Source organism: Rhincodon typus, chromosome 5, assembly GCF_021869965.1.
Source record: "Rhincodon typus isolate 14 chromosome 5, sRhiTyp1.1, whole genome shotgun sequence".
Taxonomy (NCBI): domain Eukaryota; kingdom Metazoa; phylum Chordata; class Chondrichthyes; order Orectolobiformes; family Rhincodontidae; genus Rhincodon; species Rhincodon typus.
In genome coordinates, this window is record NC_063336.1 from 6,616,990 (window position 1) to 6,628,983 (window position 11,994).

The window sequence follows — 11,994 nt, forward strand, 5'->3', positions numbered from 1 at the left end:
CTCAAAAAGACCCCTTTCCCACCCAGCTTTCACACCATAAGCCTCTGTGGGCCAATTGGTGCAAGATTCTGAAAAACGTGGACTTTTCTCTATCTCTTACAATCTCGACATGAAGTCAGACATGGAGAACAAAACTCATAAGCTGCTGCAGTACACCAACTCAACCTTCAGCTGACTGATGATAATGGTATTTGAGGACTAGGATCTCAAACCTGAGATTAAGATCACAGTTCACCAAAAAACAAGAATCCCAATACTGCTGCTATTCTTTGGAGTTTGGACAACAACAACAAACACCTCAAACCATCTTCAGCGCAGAATCCTCCAAATCCTGTGGCAAGGGTAGTCCAATAATGGTGCTTCACCCAGGTCAATGAGATGCTAAGCACTCAAAACCATCTCCACTGAAATGCTTTAAAGATGCCTTCAAAGCATGCCTTAAAGTGGTCAAACATCCCCACCAGCGCAAGGGAATCCCTGGCTTATGATCAACCAAAATGAAGAAAGTTAATTAAGAAATGTACCAAATATGTATCATTTTTATTCTCTCATGGGATGTAGCATTGCTGGCTGGCCAGCATTCATTGCCCATCCATTGTTGCCCTTGAGAAGGTGGTAGTGAGCTGCCTTCTTGAAATGCTGCAGTCCATGTGCTGTGGTAGAATATATCAAATACATCGAAAGGCTTCACCAGGAACATGCAGTGGCAAAGTCAAGGCATCGGAGGCAGTTCACAAAACGTCCAAACAAACACCTGCCCGAGTTATCTAGTTTGAATTTATACAGTATTTCTTTTATATTTAGTGATTTTTAAGATATTTCATTTAGGAATGTACAGTAATTTATTCACCATTTCTGCATGAAAAAAATCAGAAGAACCCAACACCAGTTTATTCACCAATATCGATGGGAACTTCTGATTTAGCTAAAATTCACTCAAAACTTGCGGTCTTAAGAACATATCTAGAACTTGGAGTCAGGAATTACTGTAATGCATTAGAAATTTAATGTCAGCACATACAGTCTGTAAAATGTAATTAAGGAATTCGCATATCTAGATTTATAAGATAGTTTAAAATTGGCAAGTGCATTGACATGCTTTTCTGACTGGGATTTTGCAGTGCAACCTTTTACAATTTACAACACAAATTTGTGGGATTATAAAAAACAAGGCAGAAACTACAACTAGCATCGAAGAATGACCCAAATTCAAATATCACCTCAACTGGAAGCAAATTTGATCAAAAAGAAAATTGTTTAAAATTTTGATTAAATATTTATCGAAGATACAACATATCAATGTTAGGTATGCTGCATAGCATCCAGCAGAGGTTCAGTACTAGAACCACTAGATTACATAAATATCAAAAACAAAGTTTGCTAAATTTTCTAACAATTCTAAAAAGTAGGAGAGAAGAGAGACTATATACAAAATGGTTTATGGCTAAGGACATTTATAAAAGCGAGGTTCTAGGAGATATCGCTTCGACCACAGAAATCGCATGTTACAGACGTTACACTAAGATTTTATATTGGATCAGACCACGATCGAAGAACATGTTCAAACAGTGGATTATAACAGATCTATACATGCATTGGAGATGGGAAGATAAATACACTGGAGGTATATTATATACCACCTCCATTGTCAGATAAATATTTCCACTGTACTTGGCTTTGCATTTGTAAATCATAGGTGTTAACCAATTTAACAAAGTGTATGGAGGAATTTGGTTAGTTTAAGTGTTGAATATTGGGGTTCTTTAAAAACTAAATTTTCCTAGTATTGGCTGTGTAGCGTGAGATTTGAAATACCAGCTATTACAGCAGTACATAACTTTCCAAAGTTCTAGCATGGGAAGAATTACAGGAAATGTGGAGGTCAAAATGCCCATTGAACAATTTACCTGGTGTCAAAAGCACCCCATTATCACTGTGCTGTTTTATTTGTTCTCAGAAAGAATAGTAAGTGAATCCTCAAGTGAAGGCTAGCAAAGGGACAACGGTCATCTGACGTCATTAGTAACTGTCCCATGGCCAATGGCCAAAAGGGATTAGACGGGTGATTGAAATAGCATTGATGTTCGAAACCCAAAATAAGGAAAATTAAGAGGGACAAGAGCAGAGAAAGGGGCAAGGTGAACCAGGGAAATGAGCTACACCATTTCCTTGGCAGAAAGACCAGCAGTTCCCCAATATCAGCTTAAGGAAAGAACAGACTGTTCGTACCAAGACTACCAGAGTACCAGATAGCACTACAAAAGGGGCATAGGACCACTGGGGATGTGGGAGTGCAATGTTTCTACTCCTCCATTCTACAGAATGGTCTGGTTGACTTAATTGTCATGGGTTGTGCATTTCCTCTCTTTGCCTAATATGCCACATCTAAATTGCTGTTTCTCAATAAACTATCAGAAAGTTGCTAAAAATAGTTAGCTGCCTAGATCAGGTAACTGTGAATCCCCTAAAATCAAATGTGAGCATTCAAAAATCCGCACCAGTTAGAAAATACCAACTGATTCAGTGTTTAAAGGAAATGAGACATGAACAATGATTACAGAGTTTCAAGTTACAGTGTCTACAAACAAGGCAGTCAGGGTCTAAAGTTTCAGCCACATATTTTGGTGGGAAAGCAACAACTTGTATTTACATCGCACCATTAACCAATGAAAATCTCTCAAGGCACATCACAAAAATATAATTAGACAAAGAACTGGTACCAAACTGAAGAGGTTATAAACAGGGACTCGAAGATTGCCATGACAGACACAAAATTTACAGATAGGAAACAAGGAAAATTTCACATACGCTGATAGGGAGCAAAACATTTTCAACAATTACAAAGGTTTTATTGTAAATCTATAGTATTGTACAAACATCAATTTTTGTCTTCCCATTCCATACGCTTTCCATGTCCAGAAGTCAATTTCCCACTGGGGGAGAACTCGTATCTTTTTAAACAAAACCCATCAAATAAACAAAATACCCAACTAACAAATTATAAACGCTGCCAACCAGTGGCAAAGCACTCAGCTCTTAAATTGACTTGTTGCAAGGGTACATAGATTTTCTTTTTTTTAAAAACTTCATATTACCACTGTTGTGCAGCGAGTTACCCTTGTTCTAGGACCTTAAACAATTTTTCCTGTTGAGTCATACTTTGAGCGAAACAATCCAATAATTGATAACTAGTATCTACCCACCTAAGTTTAAAGATTTCTTTCCTCTCTGGTATCTGCTTTAAATTAACTAGATCTATCGTGAGCTTCACTTACACTTTTTGTAGAATATATGTCATCCCATAAAGGCCAATTAATTAGGTAACATCCTACTGGTATTGTTCTTTCAGTCCCTATTACATACTGCACTTCGCTCGGGATCTTAGACAGATAGAAGATCATGTCAACAGCATCAACAAGAGTCAGAGTTTCAGTGGCTAATGTGCACTTTACCACTCTTATTTTCTTTGCCTCTCTTGCCAGGGGGACTTTCTTTTCAATTTCTCTCAGAAGGAATATCACAAATCCTTCTGTGCTGGAAATTCCACCAAGATTTGTATAGCAGGCATCACTAAAAATGTTTTACTGGGATCATGCAAACCTGAAAATTTACTACACACTTCTCTATTCTCAATTTATTTTAACTCTCAAGAGGTCTTCCATCCTTGGCTTTTTCATGGGCAGACTATGTTCTAGCATCTCAAAACTTGATCATGGTTTGGTCTTTGTGCCTAACCAGGTGAGTGGTCTGATATGACACCCGAGCTACTCTATCTCCTCCTTCGTCGCAGCCTTGTCTTTCTGTTCTAGTCTGGTGTGACCAAGTGCAAAAGGATTGACATTGTCCAAGAAATACTCTATGCAGAATTACATTTGAGTCACTCTGTTTAATTTCCAAATCCACATATTTGAAAGTTCCAGAACCTTCACTGCCAATTTTGCATTCCTTGTCACTTGATTGATAACCTTGTCTTCAAAATATTAGTGCCCACTGCACCCCCCGCAACAAAAAAAAATCAACAGGCATCATAAAGATACCCTAAACTTTCCATAACAATGCCAATAGAGCATCACAGGGTTTGTGAGATAACAAGGTGTACAGCTAGATCTAGACCCGAACCGTCAGCTTTCCTGCTCCTCTGATGCTGCTTGGCCGAACCGTCAGCTTTCCTGCTCCTCTGATGCTGCTTGGCCTGCTGTCTTCATCCAGCTCTACACCTTGTTATCTCAGATTCTCCAGCATCTGCAGTTCCTACTATCTCTATCACAGAGTTTGTGTTCAGTTGTGAACACCTTTAAGTTAACAGATCTGCCCTTAATGAAAAATACCACTGCTGTAAATTGTATGTAAATTTATATAATTCCCAGAGCTCCCCCTCTATTCTTGGTGCTTTTTTTGGGGGTTGTAAGAATCTTCACAGCAGAGGGCTGTGAGGTTGCTGATTGGCAGTCGGGGTGAAGATTTGCATTGGTGCAGGCACCACTAACCAGAAGGAGGACCTCAGCAAGACACCCTCCGGGTTCAAGTGAAGACAAGCATCCAGCAGAGGACCGTGAAGATGCTGATTGGTGATGGTGAAGTGGTGGAGGATTCTCATTCAGTTACCAGAGACTAAGTGACAGCATGGGCTGGGTTGAAGGGACTGTTATACTCAACTTTTTATTCCTCTATTCTCCTAATTTATTCCTATGATCTGTAATGCTGGACTTCTTATTTCTTTGTTTTTCTATTTTTTTCCCCTAAGAATTTGTACTTAAAGATCTGTACCTAGGTAACTTTGTTCTTAAGATGGTGCCATAAGTGGTGATGTGTACCCATGTAGATACGTGATAATAAAATAATTCAACTCAATTCCATTCATAGTAAACCACATCGGTAGATCGGAGATCTCCCCCAACCCCCTGACAATCTAACATTTTGACGTATCGTTATTTTTTTATTATTCCTCAGTTTTAATGGATGCTTGTCTACCAGCATGTAATGCATTTAAATGGGTGAGCTGATTGCTGTTTTGTCTACAGCAGGTGTATCATCGTACAGTATTGAAGGCAATTTTGGGTTCTGCCTGTATAATAATTGGCACAGGCTATACCCCTCAGCTATCTGTAAGGAAGTTTTTGCATTTGCCGCCCATGCCAATGCCAGTTGTAACTTACAGCTCAGCTAATCTTCCAGTATTATGTGCAACATCTGAATTATTGCATGATGTTTTTCACATAAGCCATTGCTAAAATGGCTTTCCTGCAGCATTGTGCATTACTATATTTAAGTTCTCATACATGTCCTAAAATTCACCTCTATTATGAATAAGTGATTTATTGTCCCTTGTATTTAACAAATAAATAGTGGAAAAATATGTCACCACGTTCTGGCACCATCTGGAGTTACAGAAGATACTAAGACACAACCAAAATACAACCAGAAAAACAAGGTTCTTCCTTCCATCCTGTGCTCTGTTTGGCATCAGTTTGGGGGTAGGGCTGATCTCCACAATGGGCTCTGGGCACCACCATCCACTCCAAGAGCCCCACTTTGGGCCACCATCGCCACTACTGCATTCCAGCAGTTACACACCAGGCCTTACATGCCCAAGGAGGGTGGGTGGGATAAACAAGGGAACTTTAGAACACTGAGTCTAATATTAACAGTTAGGAAACAACTGGAAAATATTCTGTAGGACAGCAAGAGTTAATCAAGAATAGTCAATATTGTTTTGTCAGGTAGTGATCATGTTTTACAGGTTTAAGTGTTTTTTTTAAAAAGAAAGTGACTAGAAGTGTGAGTGATGGCAGTTCAGTTGATATAGTTTACATGGACTTCAGAAAGCCTCTTGACAAGGTCTCATATGGGACTCTGGTCAAGAAGGTAAGAGCCCATGGGATCCACGGCAATTTGTCAAACTGGTTCTAAAATTGGCTTAGAGGCAAGGTGGCAGAGGGGGATGGTCAAAAGGGTGTTTTTCTAACTGGATGCCTGCGGCCAGTAGAGTACCAAAGAGTTTACTGCTGGGTCTGTTGCTCTTTGTTGTGTTTATTAATTGTCCACACATGAACACAAGAGTTTGATCAGTTAGTTTGCGGATGGTATGAAAATGGGTGGTGCATATACTCAGGATACAGCTCAGGTTGTGGGCTCCTGAGACAGGTTCAGGACACTGGGGCCGATGTGAAATTCCATCCAAGCAGGGGTAAGTGCAAATGGGATTCCATCGCACATCTGAGTATCCTCCAACTGGTCCACGATGTTGGGTACAAACACCACGTTTTCAGGCAATTGATGGCATTGTCCATAAGCTGGACTCTCCCCTCTGCCCTTTTTGTCAATGCCTGCAGCAACATCTCGCCCAGGATTCTGCCACCCAGCAGGTCCCAACACCAGTCACCCTCACAGCCACGGCCTCCCCTCTGTCAGCCACATGAACCCATGATGATGGAGGTGCAGGTTCACGAGAAGCAGTTCTCTGATGAGAGCTGCTACTCCTAATGGCAGGAAGACCCGGCGTGAGCCGACCACATTCCAGAAATTGATTAGTTCCTGGTAGAAGACAGGCAGCGTTCTGAGGAAGACCTACAGATCCTTGCGAGCTGTGTGCTGTAATGGAGGTTACGCACCTGGTGGAATAAAAATAAAACCGCCAGGGAACACCATCAGGAAGGAGGCTCGATGTAAGGTAACGCTGCTGGGTCTGAAGGCGGAAAGTCACCACCTTAGTTCGTAGGCACACCAGCAACTGGCTGCCTCCTCAATGTGGAGGCTCAATCTCTTGTCCCAGAAGAAGTGAACTATCCTCTGAATTTTTGTGACAAAATCAGGAGAAGGGACCAGAGGAAGTAAATGCGTGAACATGTTGCCAGAGTAGATTGAAAGAACCATTCCTGTGCCCGGCCTGCACACAGCCAAACCCAACAACCTCCTTCACAAGAGGCACAGGAAAGACTCCATGCACAGGGAATACAGTTGGCCAGACAAGGGGCAGCTCTGACACACTCCTCTTCCAAAGCGAAGGGGCACCGTCAGGGATCCCTTAACTTTAATCAAACACTCTGCGGCAGTGTACAGAAGTCAGATCCAGGTGACAAACTGCATGCTGAAGCCAAATGCTCAGAGTCCTAAGTAAATACTTGTGATTCACCCTGTCGAATGCCTTCAGCTAGTAAACAAACAGAACATACTCGCAAATCGATTATTATCGAAAGTACTCAGCGCTCCATTTCTTCACTCTCTTGTTACACCATCACATTTGAGGAAAGGCACTTAAGTCTCAAAGTCATACAGCTGTACAGCACAGAAACAGATCCTTCAGTCCAACTCGTCCATGCCAACCAGATATCCTAAATTAATCTAATCCCATTTGCAAGCATTTGGCGCATATCCCTCTAAACTCTTCCTATTCATGTACCCATCCAGATGCCTTTTAAATATTGTAACTGTACCAGCCTCCATTACTTCCTCTGGCAGCTTGTTCCATACACACACCACCCTCAGCATCAAATTTTCCCCTTATCTTTCCTTTCTCACCTTAAACCTATGCCCTCTAGTTTTGGACTCTCCTTCCCCAGGGAAAAAGACCTTGACTATTTACCCTATCCATGCCCCTAACAATTTTATAAACATCTATAAATGGTCACCCCTCAGCCTCTGACGCTCCAGGGAAAGTAGCCCCAGCCTATTCAGTCTCTTCTTGTAGCACAAATCCTCCAACCCTGGCAACATCCTTCTAAATCTTTTCTGAACCCTTTCAAATTTAACAACATCTTTGCTATAGCAGGGAGACCAGAGCTGCATGCAGTATTCCAAAAGTGGCCTAGCCAATGTCCTGTACAGCCGCAATATGACCTCCCAACTCCTATACTCAATGCACTGACCAATGAAGGCAAACATTTACTATGATAGTAAAATGTAGGGTATGCAGCGTAGTTTGATCTTAGAGTAGGATTATAGGTCGGCACAACATCATGGGCCGAAGGGTCTGTACTGTTCTATGTTCTACGTTCTATGTTCCAAATGCCTTCTCACTAACCTGCCTACCTGCGACTCCACTTTCACGGAACTATGAACCTGCACCCCAAGGTCTCTTTGTTTAGCAACACTCCCCAGGATCTTACCATTAAGTTATAAGTCCTGCCCTGATTTGCCCTACCAAAATGTAGCACCTCACATTTATCTAGATTAAACTCCATCTGCCACTCCTCGTCAGAGCTAACATTCTTCATTGGGTTGTTGACTTGCTCACTGAGCTGGCTGGTTTTTGTACAGATGTTTCGCCACCATGCTAGGTAACAGCATCAATGGGGCCTCCGATGAAGCGATGTTGTTCTACTCCACTTGGCATTTATATGATCTGATCTACATGATGCAACCCAACTTAAACAGACCAGATCATATGAATACCAAGCAGAGTGGAACAACATCGCTTCTTCGGAGACCACATTGGTGATGTTTCCTAGCGTGGTGATGAAACATCTGTGAGGTAACCAGCCAGCTCGGCGAGCAAGCCAACAACCTCGTCCACAATTTTTGCTACAAATCTTCGCAAGAACCTTAAATGCCTCAAAGTTTGGTGTCATCTGCCAACTTACTAACTGTGCCTCCTATATTCACATCCAAATCATTTATATAAATGACAAAAAGCAGTGGACCCAGCACCGATCCTTATGGCACACTGCTAGTCACAGGCCTCCAGTCTGAAAAGCAAACCTCCACCACTACCCTCTGTCTCCTGCCTTTGGGCCAATTTTGTATCAAATTGGCTAATTCTCCCTGTATTCATGTGATCTAACCTTGCTAACCAGTCTATCATGTGGAACCTTGTCGAACGTCTTACTGAAGTCCATATAGATCACATCCACCGCTCTGCCTTCATCTATCCTCTTCATTACTTCCTCAAAAAACTCAAGCAAGTTAGTGAGACACGACTTCCCACAGACAAAGCCATGTTCAAGATCACCATATATTTTTGGTTCTTGTCCAGTGTGTCATCCAAGAACAGTATTTTTTTAAACAAAGAAGGACAACATTTTTTTTTTTTTAAAAATGTCCATTAATTTTCACCTCACTTCTCTGAAAAATGTTGACCCATTGTTAAAGGCTGTTTACCAAATACCATTGAATACTTATCAAAAGGGACTATTACTCATGTAGGAGTCTCAAATGGAAAACACAAGTACCTGACTCTACACAGAAGGTCAGAATAACCAAAAAAGTCCAACTTAGCCCGAACTTGCCAAGAGCTAGTACAAAAGTTCCAATGGGCTAGAAGGAATGGTGGCACATTTTTGTAAAGAGCCAGTCTCTTATTGACTAAAAACAGAAAGCACTGAAGAAACTCAGCAAGTCTGGCAATACCTGTGGACTTTGAACACATATTGGGTTCCAAAGATTAACTCTGCTTTGCCCTCCACAGATGTTGCCAGACCTGCCGAGTTCCTCTAGCACATTGTCTTTTTTTCATTTCAGATCTCCAGCACCTCCAGTACTTGCTTTTACTCTTGTTGGAAATTTGTGCTTAGGGATGAGGGATGATGCAGATACAAGATAAAAGAAAACTGTATCTAACATTCAGAATATAAGCAGTGCCAAAAAGAATTATATTTCCACAGTTCCTGAATGAGTGACAAAATTTAAATGTAATCTGGATGAAGAGCATACACTCAAATCCAAACAACACAATTTTACTAAGAATAGTTATTCTCCCATCAGAACATTTACACCGCGAATTGTATAAACTGTAAATAAGCAACCAATTGAATGGGATAGGGAAAGAAAGAGGAGCTAGATAGCAGAGCGGATCTGACACTGAGCTTTCACCCCAGGTATCTGGATTTAAATCAAACCACAGTCACATTGAAAGAAATTGCTTGCTGTTTTCTGAATTTAAGTTCCTGCGTGAATACTCATGCACTCAGATTAGCTTAAAGTTGAAAGGTGTCAATGCAAAAATACCATACTGCTCAGGAAGGAGGTTCACTTATGAATTTCTTTTTATTTCTGTTCATTCAGGGAATGTGGGACATCACTGGTTGGGCCAGCTTTTAGTGCCCATCACTAGGTGCCCTTGAGAAGGTGGTGGTGGTGATGATGATGGTGCACTGCCTTCTTGAACCACTGCAGTCTATGCTGGAGGCAGATCCATGATGCTGTTAAAGAGGGAGCTGCAGGATTTTGACCCAGTAACACTGAAGGAATGGTGATATACTTCCAAGTCAGGATGAAGGGAAACGTGCAAATGGTGATGCTCCCATGTTCCAGCTGCTTTTGTCTTCTAGATGGCAATGATCATGAGTTTGGAAGGCGGTGTCTAAGGAGCCTTGGAGAATTTCTGCAGTGCATTGGGTGGGTACCTAACATCTGACCTGCTCTTTACGTGGCCAATTCAGTCCTGCTTCTGCTCAGTGGTAACCTTTCCCTGATAGTTGGAGTTGATGGTCGGAGACTCAGTGACAGTAAAGTCATTGAATGTAAAGGAGAGATGGTTAGAATCTCTCTTGTTGGAAGTGGTCATTGCCTGGCACTTACACAGAGGGACTGTTACTTGCCACTTGTCAGCCCAAGTCTGAATATTGTCTAGATCTTGCTATATTTAGGCACGGACCGCTTCAGTACCTCAGGATGTTGACAATGAAATAGGTGGGCAGGCAGTGTTCATCAGCAAAATACACTCAGGCAACATCTTTAACATATCTTAAAGGGTGGCTGTGGCAGTGACTTTAAGCCAAACAGAGAGACGGTGGACATCATAAATCCATCCAACAGCAAGGAGTTCTGAGTTCCCAGCTTTTTTCACGATGCTTGACTAACACAGGCCTCCATCATTTACAATGGAGGATACTTCCCATCCATGCCACCAGAGTGAATTTGCACATTAAGCGAGACCTGACCCCATGTCAGGGTCGCATGGTGGCTCAGTGGTTAGCATTGTTGCCTCACAGTGCCAGGGACCCACGTTGGATTCCAGCCTCGGGTGACTGTGCAAGTTCCACACAGACATTCTACCCATGTCTTCATGGGTTCCCTCAGGGTGCTTTGGTTTCCTCCCTGTCCAAAGATGTGCAGGTTGGATGGTTTGGCCATGCTAAATTATCCATGGTGTTCAAGGACGTACAGGCTAGGTGGATAAGTCATGGGAAATGCCGGGTTACAAGGATTGGGTGGGTCTGAGTGGGATGCTCTCTTCGGAGGGTCAGTATTTATTTGATGGGCTGCTTCGACACTGTAGAGATTCTGTGATTCTACATGTTACTCATTTGCCAAGAAAATTGCTACTGATCTCTTGTTTAAAAAAAAGACTACCATGTGGGCAACGATATTGTACATGAACATTTCCTGCAACATTCTTTTATATTAAAAACAAAAGAACTGCAGATACTAGACACCAGAAATATAATCAGAAATTGCTGAAAAAAACTCAGCAGGTCTGGCAGCATCTGTACATAAAAAGCAGAGTTAACGTTTCAGGTCATTTCTGCAGCCAGAACATAGGTGTTCTGCAAAGTGGTCGCCCAGTCTGGTCTTTGTCTCCCTAGTGTAGAGATGACCACACTGTGAGCAGCAACAGCAGTACATTCGATTCAGCGATGCGCAGGTAAAGCGCTGTTTCACCTAGAAGGTGTGTCTAGGACCTTAGATACTGAGGAAGGAGGAAGTAAACAGGCAGGTATTACACTTTTGCGATGATATGGGAAAGTGCCATGGGGCTACTGCGGGGGTGAGGCGGGAAATGGGAGGAGTGGAGGAGAAGTGAACCAGGGCGTGCCAGAGGCAACAGTCCCTGCGGAAGGTGGATAAGGGGAATATCTGTCTGGGTCATCATCCCAGTGGAGGTGGCAGAAATGACCAACATTAGGACCATCAGCCACTATTTCTCGGAGCTTCCAGCTACCTGCTATTTCAACACACTACCGTGTTCCCTGGTCAACATCTGTGTCTCAGGCTTGCTACAGTGTTCCAGTGAATATCAGCACAAGTTGGAAGAGCAACAGAGACAACAAGGTGCAG